General features: G+C 39.9%; 1 protein-coding gene and 1 non-coding gene across 3 annotated transcripts in view; one reads left to right on the top strand and one right to left on the bottom strand.

Annotated features, from left to right (window-relative positions):
• Window positions 1-1,427: 1,427 nt before the first annotated feature.
• Window positions 1,428-20,647, top strand: part of Pik3c2a (phosphatidylinositol-4-phosphate 3-kinase catalytic subunit type 2 alpha) — a 103,157-nt gene continuing 83,937 nt past the window's right edge. The window contains exons 1-2 of one of the 2 annotated variants that reach the window (XM_031388018.1): window positions 1,428-1,575; window positions 2,194-2,282. The gene's annotated coding sequence lies outside the window, so the exon portion shown is untranslated. The remainder of the gene's footprint in view (window positions 1,576-2,193; window positions 2,283-20,647) is intronic. The other variant, XM_031388019.1, reaches the window with a different exon arrangement.
• LOC116104206 lies at window positions 5,383-5,488 on the bottom strand. The gene has a single exon (XR_004123741.1). It is a non-coding gene; the product is annotated as a U6 spliceosomal RNA (small nuclear RNA).

Below are 20,647 nucleotides of genomic sequence, written 5' to 3'. Positions count from 1 at the left end.
CTCTTTTCTTTCCTAAAGGCACACTTTGTTCTCCAGCAGAAGGTAGGAAGCCAGTCCTGAGAGAATTCCTTTTCCTCACCCTTTTAAATCTTGAGGAAGAGCTGCCAAGTGTATAAATTCCTCCTTTGATCAGAAGATAAAGCAGAACAATGCTGTAGAGCAGAGCAGATTCCTAAGGGACATTCCTCTGGGGTGTGTAAGCTTGCTTGGAAGTGCCAATGTACAGAGGAAGGTGGGGTTAGTGGACAGCAGGGGCTGGGAAGGTGGTACAGCCAGAAGTTGCTCCTAGACTTCTCCCTAGAATAGCTTTTTGTTCTGCTTAGCTAGCTAGTGATGGCGACTGAACCTACACCTCACAAATGCTAGTTAGGTGCACTACCACTGAGCTAGTTTTTCTTTTCTTTTTTGAGACAGGTCCTGAACTGCTGAGCTTTAGTAATTGCCTGTCTTAGCCTCAGCTTGGACTACAGAAAGATGCCACATTCTCATATTCCCTCCCCTCCACTCCTTCCCTGCCCCTTTCTCCCACTTCCCCTTAAAGTAGAACTTCATCCAGTCTCTAGAAGTGCATGCGTGTTTATTTAAACGAAAGAACCAGAGGTCTCTCCTGCCTTACTAAAGGAAAGGGGAAAACGCTGGGGATACACTTCTAAATTCCAAAACCCAAGTAGACTCTGCCGGTTTACTTTGCCATTCCTGTCTCTGACAGTTACCGACAGTCCTCTTTTGCAATCTGTAAAACGGGAATAATTTTCCCATCTGCTTCACAGTTTTGAATTCGACAACAGCGCTAAACTCTTTACAAGCACAATTCCAGTCCGTGCTCACGAGAAAGGTATGATTACTATGGGGCCTGGGTGTGATGTCTGGCCGAGCGCTGTTATTATCAGGCTAACCTTCCTCACCTGGCCGCGGCAAGGCTGTCAGCAAACACCAAGGTGAGAACGCCGCACGCACGCATCCAGACCTTTACAGGACCCACAATGATGAGAGCTAATTACAAAGTTCGAAGCATCAGAACGTCCGCGAGAGCTCGCTAAATGCTGGAGGGAATGAAAGATTTCGTCTTGACTGTTCTTTTCTGTCTTCCAATCCGAGCTAATCTCCCGGTGGCCTGGGGCCAAAATCTCAAACCAGGCAACCGCAGGCCAGAGGTCGGCGGATTGCGGTGCTGGGAACGGGCCCGGGAACTAAGGGCGCTTCGGAGCCCGAGGCGGGCCAGGAGGGATCCCGAGGTAGCCTCCCAGAGAGGCCCCTGGCCGCACCTAGACACCCATTCCCCCGGGGAGCAACTCCAGCCCGAAGCCTCCCCGCTGCTTGCCTTTCAGGCCCCGCCTGCACCCCGCCTACCCCCTCAGGTAGGCCATCCGCGTCAGCCAATCGCAAGGATCTCAAGCACAGGGGCGGTGCTTGTACCATCGGAAGTGACGTGCAATGCTCGGCTGGCCTCGGAGTCAGTCGAAGCTCTCCTCCGCAGCCGGCTGAGCCAGCTGAGGCGGGAGAAAAACATGGCTCGGACCTTAGAGGGCGCGAAGGCTCGGGTTGCGTTGAAGACCGAGGCTCCCGCGGCGTGAGGTGAGGGGCGGCCGGTGCGTGCGGAGCGAGGCCTGGCGCTGCGCGACCGCCGAGGGACTTAGAGGGGAGGGACCGCGGCCGCCGTGCCCCTTGGTCACTCCATCCTCTCTGACTTGTTCCTCCGGGCCCTGTCCCCCACCCGGCGGTCGCCAGCGCCCCACGCCAGGCCCCTTTGTCGCGGCCGCCGGACGCTGCTGTCCCTCGGGGGGAGGGGAAGCCACCCCACGGTCCCCCGGGACAGTGAGGGAGCCGCGGCGGCGGTCCCAGGCTCCGGTTCCGACTGTTCTGGAAAGTGGCTATTGAACTTCTGCTATGGCCTCTTCCTCCTCTTCCAGCTCGGTTTTTGGAGCCTCGGGTGGTTCTTTTTCTTCTCCTGAGACCCTTCACCTCTTTACCTTAAAACAAAAATCCCGAATCTACTTGCTTTGGGAACGCAATAAGTTTGTGTATATTTACTGCCTCATCTTTCTGCTAGGGCATTAAAGTAAGAATATTTAACTCTTCCTGAGTGACTGGGGAACAAGAAATAGTTGGAGAGGAGGGGAGTGTATACGGTAGTTCTTTCCCCGTGTCGTCCTGATAGAAGGTGAAGTTCTAACTATTATATTTTTATTTTAGCCAGTGGGTGTTTGAATTCAGTGACACGAAGGAAGCATCCCTGTTTGAACAAAAGTACTTATTAAAGAAGTATCCCCAAATCTTTTCAGGTAGGTGTTAGGAGGCAAACTGCCTTGGGAAAAATCATTGAATTTGGAACATGACAAGCCACAAGGACAGAAAATAAAAGACTATTCTTAGGGGGTTGGTAAAGTAGCAATGGGGAAGAGAGGCTGCGCAGAGGTCCTGGAACACTGGTTCCAGGGAAGACTTTGTACTCTTGCCTCCTTGATGGTTCATTCTCCACAAGAAACTGTTAAGCAGCCATGCTGTAATTGGAGTTGGTTATTCAAGGTTACAGACCACGCTGAAGTGCCTTGATTGAAATTTTCAAGTTTTTGAAGCTGTCTTGCGTGTTTGACATTCAGTGTTTTGAGTACTGAAAGGCATTGTAACTGATCATAGAGATATTTGTTAATTCAAACTTAGTTTCAAAGTGATTTTTAACATAGATACAAAATAAATACAGAACTTCCACAGATTCCCATGCTATGCTGGCGAAATTCAGATTCAAAAGCAGTTTGTCTTGTGAAAACCTCTGTTGTCTTGGGCATGGTGGTGTATCCTGTAATTGCAGTGCTGGTCTGCATTGCAGAGCTCTGGTAGGAGAGTCAAGTTTAAGGCTAGCTTAGACTACCTAGTGAGACTGTCTCTTAAAATAATAATAATAATAATAATAATAATAAAGGAAGCAAAGTTGTGTTATGATTTGTGTACATGTTGCCTGCAGTTTAACTTGCAAACATACTTTAATGGGGAGTGTATATGGTATACTTTTTCATTTTTTTTTAAAGATTTATTTATTTATTATATGTAGGTACACTGTAGCTGTCTTCAGACACTCCAGAAGAGGGAGTCAGATCTCATTACGGATGGTTGTGAGCCACCATGTGGTTGCTGGGATTTGAACTCAGAACCTTTGGAAGAGCAGTCAGTGCTCTTAACCTCTTAACCACTGAGCCATCTCTCCAGCCCCACTTTTTTCATTTTTATAGCGCATAAAGGTTGGCTTGTTTGCTTTCAGGAATTTAGAAACAACTAACTTTCTGTAATTAGCTGTGTTAAGTGTATAATTCTTTGTTGCATCCATTTAGAACTCCAAATTTTCCATTCAGTTTTATGTTGTTGTGTACATTTCTGTGTCCAGGAGTAAATTTAGCATATTGTTTGGAATGTAATAAATTAGGCACATTCAGTACATTTCTATCTAAAGACAGGCTGATTTCTAAGAGCTCAGAGTTTGCACCGCAGCATCATACCAACCATTCAGATCAGGAGGGGTGCAAAGCACTTTCTTAAAATGCTGTAACAACATACCTGTAGCGATGAGCCTGAGCTACAGAAGACTGTCTCCAAAAACAAAAAGCAAAACAACAAAAGTTTTGTGAGCTGGGGATAAAGCTAAGAAACCTTGCCTTACCACAGGCCCTGGTTTGATTTTCAGTACTTTCAGAATGAAGTTGTAACTTACCTTGCTTTGATAAGACAACTTAATCTGTTTTACTAATTGATCATATTTTCAAAACAAATTTAAAACAGGCAGCTGCTGAAGGTATCTTAATGAGCTGTATTTACAGAATTTGGTGATTTGTTTAATCTGGACACACATACACCACACCACCCTCCCAGTACTAGGTAGGGACTGAACCTAGGGCCTAAGCATGCACTCTACCACAGAGCCATATCCCCTTTAGTTTGGTGGTTTCATTTGATAGCTGTAATTGAGTTGAGCTACAAACCAAGACAGTGATGGATTCAAAGTTCCAAAGAAGGATGTGATCTCAGTTGGGAGGTGAAGAAATGAGCAGGTCTGATGAGAAAGATCATGCCCAAAATGAGGCTTACAGAATGAGTTCTTTCTATTAATTAACAAGGGCAACGTAGGTAAAAGTGATCAGGTCCTAAAATCTCTTCCATTACCTGCAAATAGTAGGATAACTGAGAAAAGCCTAATAGCTCTGGTATTTATTTGATAGTATTTATATACAATATTCTTTTAGTAGGAATCAGGGTCGCACTTGGAAATTCTGCTCTCAATAGATATCTTCCACATTGTTCATAGGACTATGGTTTTTCTTGCTTATGTGGGAGCCACAATTTTGTTTGCTTGCTTGCTTGCTTTTGTTGTTATTTTGAGACCAGTTCCCTCTGTATCTCTAAACCTGGGACTCACTAGGTATATTAGGCTGGCCTAGATCTGTCTCTGTCTCCAGTGCTGAGATTAAAGGCATGCACCAGCACATCTGGCCATGAAGTCGCAGTTTTTATATCTTTATTTTGTGCATTTGTGTATTCCTTTTATCTTAAATTTCATATATATAATATATTATGATATTTCTAACCCCACCGCTGTTAATCCTGTCTTATAACTTCCCTTCCCAGTAAACCTCTTCTTTCTCCCAACAACTTTCATGTTTTCCTTTTTCCCTTTTGTGGAAATTTTAATTAAGGTTGTCAGCATGAGCATGGATGGGTGGTTATCCTTGGCAACTATTCCTATAGCTCCTTGAGAGTGGGGTAGGTTTATGAGTCCCTTCCAAATCCATGATAGAATGTTAATGGGCCCAGTCTTATGCAGGTCTTGTGCCATGCCTCTGTGAGTAATGGATACAGCAGCCGTGTCACACCCTGAAGACTGTTTTACAGTATTCCCTCCCATATTCTGGCTCTTAAGTTCTTTCAGCCTCTCTTCCTCAGTATTACTTGAACTTTGGAGGGGTGGTACTGATGTCCTGTTTAAGGCTGAGCCCTCAGCAGTCAGTTGTTTTCAACACATTGATTAGTCATACAGCTCTTCATTAATTTACATCCACTGTAAAGAGAAGCTTCCTTGACCTACACTGAGAATAGCACTACAACATAAATATCTAGAAGTTAGTTCAACACTTTATCCACTTAGCAAAACAACAATAATAGGTTCCTCTCCTTGGGCTTGTGTACAAGTACAGGTATGAATTCCTATAGAGTGGTCCTTAAATCCAATTAGAAGCAGTTGGTTGTCCCCATAACAGCTGTGCTGGCTAATTTGACTCAATAAAGCAGACTGAGCAAGCTATGGGGAACAAGCCAGCAATCAGTGCCCTCAATGGCTTCTGCATCTGCTCCTGCTTCCAGATTCCTACCATGTTTGAGTTCTTTTTTTTTTTCTTTTTAAATATGGAACGCTTCATGAATTTGCGTGTCATCCTTGCAAGGGGCCATGCTAATCTTCTCTGTATCATTCCAATTTTAGTATATGTGCTGCCGAAGCGAGCACCATGTTTGAGTTCTTGTCCTGCCTTCAGTGACGAACAGTGATTTGGAAGCATAAGCCGTATAAGCCCTCTCCCCATCCCTCAGTTTGCTTTTTCTGTTTGTGGTGTTTCATCACAGCAATAGTAACCCTATCTAAGACAACAGCCATGCCACTATTGCACCAGTGAGCACATCTTGGCCAGAAGATTCATTGGTATTGTAGCTCACAGAATTTAGCGCAGAATAAGGGTGTTGATGACATTTCTCTTCTAGTAACCTGCACAATGCCATCTGACATCATAAAAAATAGACAGCAAGAAGGAAGTTTCCAGCTCAGTTCTAGCTTAATGTTTGCATGTCTTGCAACTAGAAGTGTTTTCTGTCTTCAGCAATAGTGTCTTATTACTTAGGTCTGGTTAGCAACCATGAGCAATAGCAATAGCTTGTATTGGGGGGAGGGGAAGCTTTGGTACATCCTTATCCAACAAACCTATTAAGGGGTATCTTACACCATCCCTGGCACTAGGATTTTTGTTTTAAATTGTTGGGACATTATCCACTTGGGATCTTACTGTGAAGCCCTGGTCTGGAATTTACCACATTGAGAAGCTTCAAACTCAGAGATCTGCCTTCTACCTCCTCATCAATGGAGTTGAAGGCATGTGCCACCATGCCTAGCCTATGTTTTCTTTCTGATGTGATTAAAAAAGAATAAGATGTACACATAGACATTTTGACAGCCAAAAAGGAAATAAATACAACAGTGAACTACTTTCTGGGTTTCATTTTTGCTTTTATAGGTAGGGTCTCATGAAGCCTATGCTGGCCTCAGATTGTAGCAAAGGAGCCCCTTGAAGTCTAGCTCTTCCTGTGTTTATCTACCAAGTGTTAGGATGGCAGGTACCACCATAACTGACCTTGGGTTTCTTTTTAGCTATTTGGGTACAAAATAAATGGAGTTTTAAAACATTTTTTAAATAGATTTGAAAGCAGTTTTTGTTGGCTTAGCTATAGATATTTATCTTTGGGCTTTGAGAATATATTAAAATACTATTTAATTAATATCCTTCCTGTTAAACAGTAATGATTTCTGAAAGACTTACTGTGAAGTGGAGTCATATACTTTAGCTCAGATTAGCCCAGAAATCACTATATAGACCCAAGTAACCTTGAATTCATGGGAGTCTTCATACCCCAGGCCTTCAAGTACTGCTTTATGGACATTAAGCATTGTATCTGGCTTTAGTATGGAGATCCAGTCTTTCTATGTAATTCAGGTTGCCAAGGAACTAACTTGCTGGCCTGCCTCAGCCTCCTAAGTACCTGGGATTACAGGCATGCACCACCATACCTAGCTTAACAGTTACACTATAGAAAAAAACAGTTGTTTCACTTAATTTGATGAACATTGAGATTTGTTAGAAACAGACACTAGAAGTAGATAATTTAGACCAGTGGTTCTCAACTTGTGAATGCAACTCCTTTGAGGGTTGAATGACCCTCTTTCACAAGTGTCACCTAAGACATCAAAAAACACAGATATTACATTGCTATCATAATAGCAACAAGATTACATTATAAAATAACAATGAAAAAATTTTATGGTTGGGGGATCATTACTACATGAGGAACAGTGTTAGGGCTGCAGTATTACGAAGGTCGAGAATCACAAACTTAGATCAACAACGTAAGAGCCTGATGTTTGCATTGATTGCTGATTATAGCTTAAATAATGCTTTTCATCCTCAACACCTTATTCAAATAAATAATGAATATTCTTGCTTTCTTGGAGAAGAAAATGAGGCATAATTATATTATGACTTATTTGGCATAGTGTCTAGAGAGTCACTGTTTGAACCCAGGTCCTGGAATGCTAGTCCCGTGTTCTTTTCATTGTGTTTGGTTTTTTTTTTTTTAAGATTTATATTTATTTATTTTATGTGTATGAGTACACTGTAGCTGTACAGATGGCCATGAGTCATCATGTGTGTGGCTGCTGGGAATTGACCTTAGGACCTCTGCCTGCCCCACTTGCTCCGGCCCCACTCGTAATTCACTGTAGCTGTCTTCAGACGCACCAAAAGAGGGTGTCAGATCTCATTATGGATGGTTGTGAGCCACCATGTGGTTGCTGGGATCCGAACTCAGGACCTTCAGAAGAGCAGTGAGTGCTCTTACCCACTAAGCCATCTTGCCAGCCCTTCATTGTGTTTCTTAAATTGATGTTTGAATGTTTACATATGTAACATGTAGCGCAGTTTTGGAGTATTTTTTAAAGAATGAGCAAGTTTATAGTCCAACCTGGAAAGACCAATTATAATCCATATAATGACAACATTTTTCTGAGATAGGCTGGCTTTGAATTTGCTATGTGGCCTTGAACTCTTGATCTACCTGCTTCTACTTCCCAAGTACTGGCATTACAGGTGTGTACAGCTGTTTCCCTCCCTCCCTCCCCTTTCAAGACAGGGTCTCAAAAGTATAGCCTATGCTGGGCTTGAACTTAGAGTAATCCTACTGACTCAGCTTCATGTGTGTTACATTGTAGGCCACTACATATCTCTAAGAAATTATTATTAAAGTTCCACTGTGTAATGAGAAAACAAAGCAAAATCACAGTCTTCTTTCCAGGTGAGAGGAAATGAACGAGAGGAGACTCCCAAGTGGAGATCAGTGCTGGCAATACCTCTGTTGAGGAGGGAATGGCACAAGAGCGGTTTTGTTTCAAAAAATGCAGTCTACTTAGAAATCAGGAAAATACTTTTCAAATGTTCTATTTTCAGTTTGGGAGAGTAAGTAAACATGTATGCTCTTCCTACAAGATAAGCTCTGACGGAGACCTAACTATTCTTAGAAACAAAACCACAGTGCTGTGAGTAACTGTAACTGCATTGGTTTATTTATTAAGTCACCTTATCAATGTTCATAGCAGAATTTATGACTGTTCTAACAAATACTTCATAGTTTAATGTATAAATCAGTCTTAGACTAAAGTGCTAAGAGGGAAAAGGGTGCTTTTTAGCTCTAGGAGAGCTAAAAAATATACTCTGTTGTACTTTCTTTTTTTTTTTGGAGGGAGTGGGAGACAGATTTTCACTGGCAACCTAGAGTAGACTTGAACACCCTCCAATCCTTTTGCCTTAGTCTTGAAATGCTGAAATTACATGTTTGTATCCCATATCTGTCTTGGAATGACCCTCTTTTCAGAATAGACCTCCTCCTTTTTTTTTGTATGTTAGATGAGTATTCTGCCATGGAGTTTTCAGACTAGATTTTGTGCATGCTGGCATGACAGTGCTTGCTTTTTTTTTTTTTTTTTTTTTTTTTTTTTTTTGGTTACCTTCTCACTCTGTAGCAATAGGTTAGCCTTAAACTTTTGGCATTCCTGCCCCCAGCCTTGTAAGTGCAAGGATTACAAGTGTGAACCACTACATATACCCCACTAACTGCAGTTGCTTTTTTTGCCCCACTCATAGTTACTGAGGTATGTTTTACATATAAAAATTCATAAATCTATTTATCTAGACATCTGTGCACCCAAACTGAGCACTTCTGTTGATTATGGAAAACAGCAGTTCACAGAACTGGCACAACATCGATTAGGACAGAGAATGTGGGACTGGGGATGTGGCTCCATTGCTAGAGTGATTGCCTAGCATTTGTGGAATTCGGTAATCAAGCTTGATGACTTACACCTGTGGTCATAGTGCTCGACAAATGAGAGGCAAGAAGATCAGGAGTTTATGGTTATCCTTTGCTACTTAACTGTAGTGAGTCTGGGGCAACCTGAGCTACACAAGGATGCTGTCAGCAAAAGGAGTAGGGAGGAAGGAAAAGACAGACAATATTTTCATCACTTCAAAAAGATTGTAGTTTTTTTTGAGTTACAGTCTAGTTTTATAGATCAAACTGGCTTTGATCTCTTGATCCTCCTGCCTCAGCCTCCTGAGAGCTAGGATTAAAAGCATGTAACTCTGGACTCTGGTGGGTACATGATACTGGAACTTAAACCCAGAGCCTTGCACCTACTAGATAAAAACTCTGCCATTGAACTATACCCTCAGTCAGTCTGTCTCTTTCTCTGTTTCTCTCTGTCTCTCTCTGTCTCTCTGTCTCTGTCTCTGTCTCTCTCTCTCTCTCTCTTTCTCTCTCTCTCTCTCTTTCTCTCTCTCTGGGCCTTAGACCTACTAGATAAGAATTCTGTCATTGAGCTATACCCTCAGCTGTCTCTGTCTCTCTTTCACTCTCTCTCTGTCTCTCTCTATCTCTCTCTCTCTCCCTCTCCCTCTGACTCTCTCTCCTTCTCTTTCACACATACACAAGCAAACACTTGCCCATTTATAGTTTAGTGGCATCAGGTGGGTTTTTTGTTGTTGTTTTTTTGGTTTTGTTTTTTTTTCCAGACAGGGTTTCTCTGTGTATCCCTGTCTGTCCTGGAACTCACTTTGTAGACTGAGAACCCAGAAATCCGCCTGCCTCTGCCTCCCAAGTGCTGGGATTAAAGGCATGCGCCTCCACTACCCGGTATGGCGTCAGTTATAATGTTCTATAGACAGTCTATACCACTGTCTATTTTGAAAAACTTACTACTGCAATATGAGACTGCCCGTAAAGTAATAACTATCCATGCTCCTATCTCCTGCAGTCCTTAATAATCATTACCCAACTTTCTGTCTCCCTATTTCCTTATTCCAGATATTTCCTGAGTGGAAATGGACTGTATTTGTTCCTTTTGTTTGCTTTGTTTCACTTAGTGTAATGCCCTTAAGGATCATCCACGTTACAGTAGTCTTCGTTACTTTTTATGACTGGATGATATTCTGTTCCATGCATATGCCACATTTTGTATATCCATGCATTGATGGATACATGATTATTCCCACCTATTGACTATTGTAAATAATAGTGCTTATACCAAGATTGCATAGTTTGGTCACCACAGTGTCCTTTAAACCGATTGATGGGTAAATTATGCTTTTGGTGCTTTTTGAGTAGGAGTAGAATTGCTAGCTCAAACAATAATTATGTTTACATTTTAAAGGAAGCACACAAAAGTGTTTTTAGAGTAGCTGCCCATTTTGCATCCCTTACCAGCAAAATATGATAGTTTCTGCATATATTTGCCACTACTTCCTATTTTCCATTAAATTTCGTTGTCAAGTAGATTGGAGTGTGTGGTTGTAGATTTGTGTCTCCCTTCTGACTAATGTTGCTCAGCGTCTTTACATGGGCTTGGACTTCTTAGTGTTTAGAGTACATCGATGCTTATTTTATTTTATATTTTGTTTTGTTTAGTTTTTTTTTTCTTTTTTTTTTTGAGACAGGGTTTCTCTGTATAACTCAGGCTGGCTTCAAACTCAGAAATCTGCCTGCCTCTGCCTCCGAAGTGCTGGGATTAAAGGTATGCGCCACTACTGCCTGGCCTTACTTTATTTTTATTAAAGTTTATTTATATGAGTACACTGTAGCTGTCTTCAGACACACCAGAACAGGGCATCAGATCCCATTACAGATGGTTATGGGCCGCCGTGTGGTTTCTGGGCATTGATCTCAGGACCTCTGGAAGAGTAGTCAGTGTTCTTAAACACTGAGCCCTCTCTCCAGCCTCCTTGATGCTTATTTTAATGATTGGATACATGCACACACCCACATACTTATGTCACATGCACACACATGTATCTATACGTAAACATAAATTCTTCATGCATGCTAGGTAAGCACTCTTATCAAGTAAGCCACATTCCCAGCTGGACTCAGTTTTTTATTGTTTGTTACTGATTCTTTGTAATTCTTTTTTAAGATTCATTTATTATTTATTTACTATAAGTACGCTGAAGCTGTCTTCAGATACACCAAAAGAGGGCATCAGATCTCATTACAGGTGGTTGTGAGCCACCATGTGGTTGCTGGGATTTGAACTCATGACCTTTGGAAGAGCAATCAGTGCTCTTACCCACTGAGCCATCTCACCAGCTCCCTTTGTAATTCTTAGTTGTATTTCTATTTTAACTTTTCTCCTCTTAAGCCGTGTTGAAAATGGAGGCATGTACTGTAACATTTAGCACAAAAGATTTACTGTTGTTTGTCATGTTGAAATTTTGGTAATGTCAAAGTATATTTAATGATTCATGTTAAATGAATGAACAGAAAAGTAGTCCAAAGTTCAGTAATTATCTCCACCAACAACTGACATGGTTGGGAACAAACTAGATTGCAGACTTTGTGGTCAGTATGTTGCCTTTCAGAAGAAGCTTCTGTCTGTGACTGGGCCTCTCTTCCTTGAGCTTCCCAACTCACTTAGAGTAGATCCCCGTCCCTGTCTAGACACAGAAGGGTGTTGTGGCTGGGTGTCCTCGTTTAGAATGTTGCTAAAAGGGTTGCTAAAGGGTTGAGAGTGGAACAAAGATTAGTGCGTATTGGCTTACAGTGTAGCCATTAATTTTGTCATGACTTAAGCTCCTTATTAGTATACGTACAAAACATTTTGAATTTAAAATTTTAAAAATATGGGCTGGCAAGAAAGCCTAATGGGTTAAAGGAGCTTGTCACCAAGCCTGACAACCTGAGTTGGATCCCTGGGACCCATGTGGTGGAAAGAACCAATTCCTAAGGTGCTATGGCATGAGTACCCCACACATACCTTACACACACACACACACAACAATAATAATAATATTAATAATTTAGCTGAAATAAAGACAGGGAAGATTAGTTGCGTTCCACTTTATTCTTGAACTTCTGTTCTCCTCTATTTACAGTTTGTTTGGCAAGCAATTTACTCACTGGCTCTCACCTGGCAGTTGCTGGAGCTCTGGAAAGCCTTACCTGTGTCTTGGTCTTTTTGTTTGTTTTACCTCTTTTAAGGATTACACTATTTAGGCCTGGCTGGCCTGGAATTGTATAGGTAGACCAAGCTGACATTAAAATCAATAGTAATCCTTATGCCTCTGGCTCCTGAGTGCTGCAAGTGTAAGGCCCTGCTTTACATGTGTGTAAGATCATGAAGAATCTTGGGGAAACTTAGTTTTTCCCATGCCTCATTTTTTCCCCTACTGACTAAAAATAACATCCACCTCCCCAACGAAATTCTTTGTTTTTCTGTTTCGCATTCTATCTAAACTCAGCATGTTTGTTTAAATCAAACCACTTCTAACATTTCCACTGCCACCATCCTATGCCAACTCATTGTTAGTTCCCTCATTTACCTGCATATTTATCTTTTGGATCTCCCTGTTCCCCTCCCTTTCTTTGCCAAGAAACCCACGGCCCTTTCCATGCTAGGCAAAACTGTCTGTTATTAAGCTATACCCCAAACCCTCCATTTTTATTTTTATTTGTTATTTTCTACAGAACAGTAAGGATTTTTGAACAGTGTGCATAAACTTTATCTTTGTCTTTCTGTTACACTGTTAAGTACAGTAGAGTGTCTCCAACACTACACACTCTTACTGTCATATTTTTCAAGGTTCTTTGAAGGAGGGCAGGGAGGTTTGCTATGTAATCTTAAGATTGAACTTTTTTTTCTTTTGTTTTGTGGCTAGACATTGAACCTGAAGCCTACAGCCTCAGCTAACTTATTCTCCATCTTTATCAAAACATATCACCAGATCCACAAAGTAAAATTAAGTTGGATTCAAATGAAAAACTTTCATTGTGTCAGACTGTAAGGCAGAAATATTGCTGCACATTTAAATAAATTTAGAGGAAATAATTAAAAATTGCAAATCAGGTTTGATGGTGAAATGCTGGGGTTTGAGTAAATCTTACCATACAGTGCATAACCACTTCATTTACTTGAGAAATTGGTTCCCTAAGAGATGAAATGCCTAATCAAAGCTGAAGTGCAGCTAGGATAAAACCCAGCAATCAGTGTCAGTCAGCCGTGTCCCATCCTATCTTTCTCTGTATGTCTCTCTCTGTCTCTGTCTCTGTCTCTGTCTCTGTCTCTGTCTCTGTCTCTCTCTCACTTTGAACTCCGGCAGCCCTCCTTTCTCAGCCTCCTCCCTGCTGAGATTACAGATGTATTCTATGCCAACCTTCCTAACCTGTGACCTTTTAATATAGTTCTTCATGTCGTGACTCCCAACTATAAAATTACTTCATTGTTGCTTCATAACTGTAATGTTGTTACTGTTATGACTCATAATATCAATATTTTCTGGTGGTTTTAGGGGACCCCATGAAGGTGTTTTTCCACCCAACCCCAAAGGGGTTGATACACACAGGTTGAGAATCACTGCTCTATGCCCTGCTGTCAAGTTTGTTTGGTTCTTTATAGTTGTCTATCACAAGGGTTATATAATATATGAGCTAGGTATAAATAATGAGTATAGCAATTTAGCTTATTATAAAAATTTAGGAGGATTTTGATTTAGATTACCTAGAGTATTTAAAACTTATATAAATCTTCTCAAACTGCAAATAAATAGATAAAAGAACTGAAAAAGAACCATGACAGCTTATCAGCAAAATATGGATTCTGAACACTGACATCCTATAGAACTCTGTTGTCAGTCTCTCTAACCAGCTTGCCCTGTCTCTAGGAAGTTCTTCAGTCCTGCTTTCTGTCTTTTGTGTTTCAGATCTGCCTTACTGTATTTATTACCATCTTACCTCTGAAGGCTTAATGCCCATAAGACTATCCTCATGTCATACATGAACTGTACATTGAAAGGCAGAGTTCTCCAAACCACCCTTAAGTTTGATAATCTGTTAGGACACATAAAACATATAGAACGCTGTTACACTTGTGGTTAATAGTTTATTACAGGGAAAGGATAGATTAAAATCAGCCAAGGAAAAGAGCATGTAGAGCAAAGTCCAGGAATGTTCCCAACGTGGAACTTCTGTAGTTTTCCCAGTGAAGTAAGAATGTGTTATGCTCCCACTCAGTGTGTAATATAACAGTATACATGGAGTATTGGCAACCAGGGATTCTCATATGAGTTTTAGGGACCATGTTTTTTCCAACTGTGCCTTCATTGCATAGGCACAGTTATTAGAGTGCCGGTGGTGTTGTTGAACTCAGTCTTCAGGCTTAATTAAGATTATACTTTATCACCTAAAGTTTTTCCTACCCCAAATCATATAATTGGCTGTTATATATTGCCAGTCACACACTAAGCAATGACATTCCTATTAGGTATGCCAAAGTAGACTTCCTTTTGGACAAGACTAAATTATTTATACAATATATAAACTTACAGTGTACTTCCAGTCAGGCATGGTAACAAGTGACTATAATCCATGCACTTAGAAAGTAGAGGCTGGAGTTCAAGGCCAGCCTGAACTATATAAGATAAACACACAGCCCTTCACAAGCCACCCTTTACTTCCTTTAAGAAAATATCATCTATGTACTAATTTGATTTGATGCTAACTTTGAGAGTATTACTAAGGGAGTTACAGGTAGTTGTGAGTTATTTGACATAAATGCATTGGAGCTCATAATTTCTGTCTGGGAACTAAACTCTGATCCTCTGGAGCAGAATATACTTTTAACTACTAAACTATCCCTCCAGCCCTGTGTATTTAATTTAATTTAATTTAATTTAATTATACATATTGAGATAAGGACTTACTATGCAGATCAGGTTGGCCTTGAACTCAGAACTTCATCTCCTGAGTTCTGGGATCAAAAGCATGTACCACTACACCTGGCTTAAGTGAATTTTTGTTTGTTTTTGAAACAGGTTCTCATGCAGTTCTGGCTATCCTAGAACTCTACATAGACTAGGCTATCCTCCAACTCAAAAGAGATCATCCTGCCTTTGCCTCCTAAGTGCTTTAATTAAAGGAATGCACCACCATGCCTGCCCCTGAGTGAACTTTTAAGGGAAGGTATTTCAATATATCTGTTTCTCATAAAGTCCCTGAAGAGTTCTTTGATCCCCTCTGGTGTCTACTTTTTATAAACTTTTTCCAGTCCTTATCCCATCTATAGATTCTGACAATACTGACCATTTTCTTATACCATCTTATTCCTGTATTTCTCTATCATATTCTTTTCCTGGTTTTGTTTTCTACTTGAGCAGTATTGGGTTTCTTGATCTCTGTCTTGCCCTCTTTTCATTCTTTGCATTCTCTGCAGGTATCAATTGCTCTGGCCTTCAGGTCTTCAGGTGTTCATAGATGTCACCTAGAGGTTTGTTTTTAATCTCTAGCCAAATTGCTCTGTTGAACTCTAGGCCAGTATTTCTATTTCCAAAGGAGAGAGGAAGTGTACTTCTCTCAGGAACTTCACAGTAATGATGTATTTTGATCCAACTAAAAGGAATCATATGGCTTTGAAAAATAACGCGTGCACATGATCATCGGTTTAGGAAAGAAATTTAAAGTTTGTCCAATTTAAGATAGCTCCCAGGCTGGGATAGGGAGCTTGCCTAACACATGTAAGGTCTCAGATTCAATCCCTAGTAGTACCCCCAGATCCCCAGAATTATCAAGATACATGGTGGCTCAAAATACACTTTGGGAGGCTGAAACAGATGGATTGCCATGGGTTCAAGACCAAATTTTTCATAAAACAATGAGAAGGAGAAAAATATAATTATATTTTGGTTCTATATAAGGTATATATTAAATATATTCCTGTTTAGACTTGGGTACATCTCAATATGCAAATATTCTAAAATTTGAAATAGTACTTATCTCAAGCATTTCAGGTAGAAGGTAGTCAACCAGTATTTTGGCTTTTCCTATTTGATACTGTTACTTCTTTTTCTTACCTTAATGTACTGTCTAGAACTAGCTAAAATGTTGAATTAAGGTAGTAGGTAGTTGGCATCCTGCTCTTGTTTATTGGTGTAAGAAAATTTTCAAGGTTTCCCATTAACTGTGAGTTGTTGATAGCTTCAATAAAGGAGCTTCTCTCTGCTCATCACCAGTTAAGATATCTACCATAATAAGCACATATTTTGTTTATAGTACTTGTTTTAGTTTTTGCTTTTGGGACAGGCTGGTCTTGAACTCTTTTATATAGCTGAGGATGCCATGGTTGGAATTGCAGCCCCTATATAGTAGCTGACAACTCTTTGTAATTCCAGTGCCAAGGGAATTTGACGCTTTCTTCCGACCACCATGGGCACTCATTCCTTGCAGTATACAGACATACATGCAATTTAATCAAAATACTCATATACATAAAGTAAAGTAAGTACATAGCTGAGGATGACCATGAACTCCTGACTTCTTCCCTCTACCTCCTGAGTGCTAGGATTGCAGGCTTGTGCTACCACATCAATTTTAATTTTTCTTTGCTTGATCATTATTGCCAGTAGCTTACCAGTTTCCTATTGTATGTTTGCTACTGTTTCCCCCCTCTAATCTTTATTACTCTCATCATATATTTTACTATAAATTTTTAAATTTCATAAAATAGTTTCTTTCTTAGTTCTTTCTCAGTTCTTACTTTCTCATTCATGGGTAGAGAATAGAGTTTGGTATACAGGCTTGGGGTAGTTTAATTGTTATTGTCTCAACAACAGGAAATGTATTAGACATCTTTACTTTTGTGAACTGCTTATCCAAACTCTTTCATTTCACTACAGACTTGTCAGTTATTTTCCCCTAGTGGTTCCTTGTTATACATTGGAGGATTAGTTCTGCTGTACACTGTAAGTAGGAAATTCTTTCTTCTTGGGTTATTGTTTTCCACAGACATTTTATAGTTAAACTTTTTATTTGATTTTTGAGATAGGGTTTCTCTGCGTAGCCCTGGCTGTTCTGGAACTCACTCTATAGACTGGGCTGGCCTCAAACTCACAGAGATTTGCCTGCCTCTGCCTCCTGAGTGCTGGGATTAAAGGTTTGTGCCACCACTGCGCAGCATAGTTAAACTTTTATTTCAATTTTCATCATTGAGCAGAGTGCAAGGTACATAGTATATATATACATATACATATATATACATATATACACATATATGTATATATACATATATGTGTATATATGTATATATATGTGAGAGAAACATCATCGAGGAAGTGAACACATCTCATGATGCTTCCCTTTGTCACATTAGTATTAAAATGTCTATGTACCAGACTGGAGAGATGGCTGAATGGTTAAGAGTACTTACATTCTTGCAGAGAATCTGGTTCAGTTCCCAGCTTATAACAATCTGTAACTCCAGTGCCAGAGGATCTGAAACACTCTTCTGTCCCCTATGGGCACCAGGCATACAACTGGTACAAGTACAAGTATGTAGGCAAATATTCATGCACATAAACAAAAATGTATGTACCCCATACTTTTTAAAAGTTACATAACATACAAAAGTTATGAAGATGGCTAGGGATATAACTCAGTGGTAGAGCAGTTGCCTCAGATATCTTTGGTTTGATTTCTTTTTTTTTTTTTCAAGATTTATTTATTTTATGTATACATTGAGTACATTGTAGCTGTACAGATGGTTCTGAGCCACCATGTGGTTGCTGGGATTTGAACTCAGGACCTTTGAAAGAGCAGTCAGTCCTCTTAACTGCTGAGCCATCTTTCCAGCCCAAAGGTTTGATTTCTTGTGTTGCAAAAACTTCAAATAAAAATTACAATAAGTTAAAAAAAAAAGATAAGGTAGCTTTTATGTAAAGGCTGTAGATTATCTATAGACTTACATAAAAAGAAAATCTATTTTCTTCCCAAATAGAAAGCATTTGAATTGCTTTTCTGCCTTAAGGAAAGAAATGGATTTTGGGAACTTTTATCATGCATCTTGTTACTGTGCAGAAGGTATAATGCTTGTTTGCCCCTTTTTCCTGCTAACTTTTCTTCTAAACTATGACTCTGGGCTGTGCATACATGTGACTAGTTTGCTAGGTGTGGCGATGTAGGCTGTAATGCCAGTAGCATTAACCTATAATCTCAGCACTTTGGGAAGAAAGGCAGGAGGATAAAGTTCAGCCTTAATGTGGGCCCTGGTACATGAAACTCTGTATCAAAGAACCCAAAACAAAGGCTAACTAACTAGTCTCTTGTGATAAGTAAGTGTAAATAAACATCAAATTCCAAAACTCAGTACTAAAAGAAGAAAATACTCTACTCACTTTCATATTATCTGTGATGTGATTAATTTGGATGTAGTAAAAAAAATATGTTGTTAAAATTATTTCATCTATTTGTTCTTATTAATAAAATTGTTGACATTTTAAATTTTTCATTTAAATTCTGTGTCTTCCATTTCATTTTTGTGATAAATTAGTGTTTAATACCAGAGTACTTGGTTTCTCCTTTTAGGTGAGTTCCTCCTTCCCATGAATTAGAGATAGAATATTCTCTTTTTTTTTTTTTTGTTTTGTTTTGTTTTGTTTTTTCAAGACAGGGTTTCTCTGTGTAGCCCTGGCAGTCCTGGAACTCACTCTGTAGACCAGGCTGGCCTCGAACTCAGAAATCCGCCTGCCTCTGCCTCTATCTTTAACAGAGATGGAACAATTATTTTTAGTTCTCTGTTGCCATATTCTTTCTAGTGTTCAAGATAATTGCCTCTCTCTATTTATTCTGAACCCAACCATCTGATTTTTAGTAAAGGGTGAATTGTTAATAGAAGGTTCTTCTTGCCTGGTTTTTCTTTTCCAATTTTTGTTTTGGTCATTAAATTTTTATTGTAGAAGAAAGAAAGAATTCTTTTCCTTGGTGAAATTATAAATGTGCCAGTCATTTGATACTAGTAAATTGTGTATGTTGTGACTACCTAGCAGTGTTAACTGCCTCGTGATGGGATTGAAGCAGAATTTATCACCTTAGGAAAAAATAGTTCAAGATTGAAGAAAAAATTTGATATTTATGATTAATAAGTTATAGTAATTTAAGCCTATCTGGTTCCAGGTAATATAAAAGTGTATCATGTAAGTTAGGAATGCTTGGATATATTCCACATTTGCTGCCTGCTATAAGCTTATTTTTATTTTACTTTTTAGACTTATTTGTTTCATGAGTATTATGCTTTGTCTGCATGTACATATGCATACTGTTTGTATGCCTAGTACCTTGGACATCAGAAGAGGGTGTTGGATCTTTTGGTAATGGAGATATAGATGGTTGGAATCACCATGTAAATTCTGGGAACCAAACTCGGGTCTTCTGAAAGAGCAAATATTCTTAACTGCTGAGCCATTTTTCCAGCCTCAGTTTGCTCTAAATTTAGGCATATTATGTAACTGTTCTATGTTTCTTCATTTGTGAACCAGAGGTATTAGCAATAGGACTTTGTAAAATTTGTGAGGATTAAATTGCTTATCTACAGTATGACAGCATCTGTGTATCTCTAGCTTTACATAGATAGATATGTAGATACTTAATCATGATTTTATTAAGTGTTAGTAACTACAATTTCCAGAATTGTGTGTGTGGTGTGGGTGTATAGACCAGAAGTCAACCGTGGGTGTCTTTCCTGAGGTGCTGTCCATCTTTTGTTTGAGGCAGAGTCACTCACTGGAAGTTAACTGAGTAGGCTAGGCTGGCTGACCAGTGAGCACCAGGAATCCATCTACCTGTAACCATCTCCCCAGTCCTGGGATTACAAGCCTATACGGTCATGCGTGAGTTTTTATGTGGAGGCTTGGGATCAAACTTAGGCCCAAGTGGCAAATACTTTACTGGCTGAGATGTCTTTCCAGCTTTATAATTTTACTTCTAAAATTACTGGCATAATCAGTTCCATCATTGTCATATTAGAATAGTGTCTAGTTTTCTGGTTTTTTTTTTAAGCGATTTTATTGCCTGAGTATTTAAGACAGATTTATGCAACTAGAGCAGAGGCTATGGATGACTCATACTTTCAAATGAGAGGAGATCCTGCTTAATTTTATAATAACAAGCCAATGAAATTAGTGTATCACAGGTGAAATTTAACATCCTCATCATTTCTAATCCTCAAGATGCCTGCAGGCTGTCAAAATGGTAGAGATCCTCAGGGAAATCAGGGGCAAGACCTTTGGACTTAAGGATTCTTAAATTTTTATTGCCGGCTACAAAGCTAGACCTATGCCACACCATGAGTCCCTCAAGATCACACCAATTTCTGAAGGCCTTTCTTGGCCATTTCGTAAATATGCTTCTGACACTGTCAGATGTCACCTTCAGCCAGGTAAGGATATAGACAGTAGAGCAGAGCCAACTTGGACAGGCCCTTTCAAGGAGCATGCATGTAAACCATGATGGTGGCTGGCAGTGAAAAGAATTGTGT

Source organism: Mastomys coucha, unplaced genomic scaffold (genome assembly GCF_008632895.1).
Source record: "Mastomys coucha isolate ucsf_1 unplaced genomic scaffold, UCSF_Mcou_1 pScaffold21, whole genome shotgun sequence".
NCBI classification, from domain to species: Eukaryota; Metazoa; Chordata; class Mammalia; order Rodentia; family Muridae; genus Mastomys; species Mastomys coucha.
This window is presented reverse-complemented; position numbering and strand designations above follow the sequence as displayed.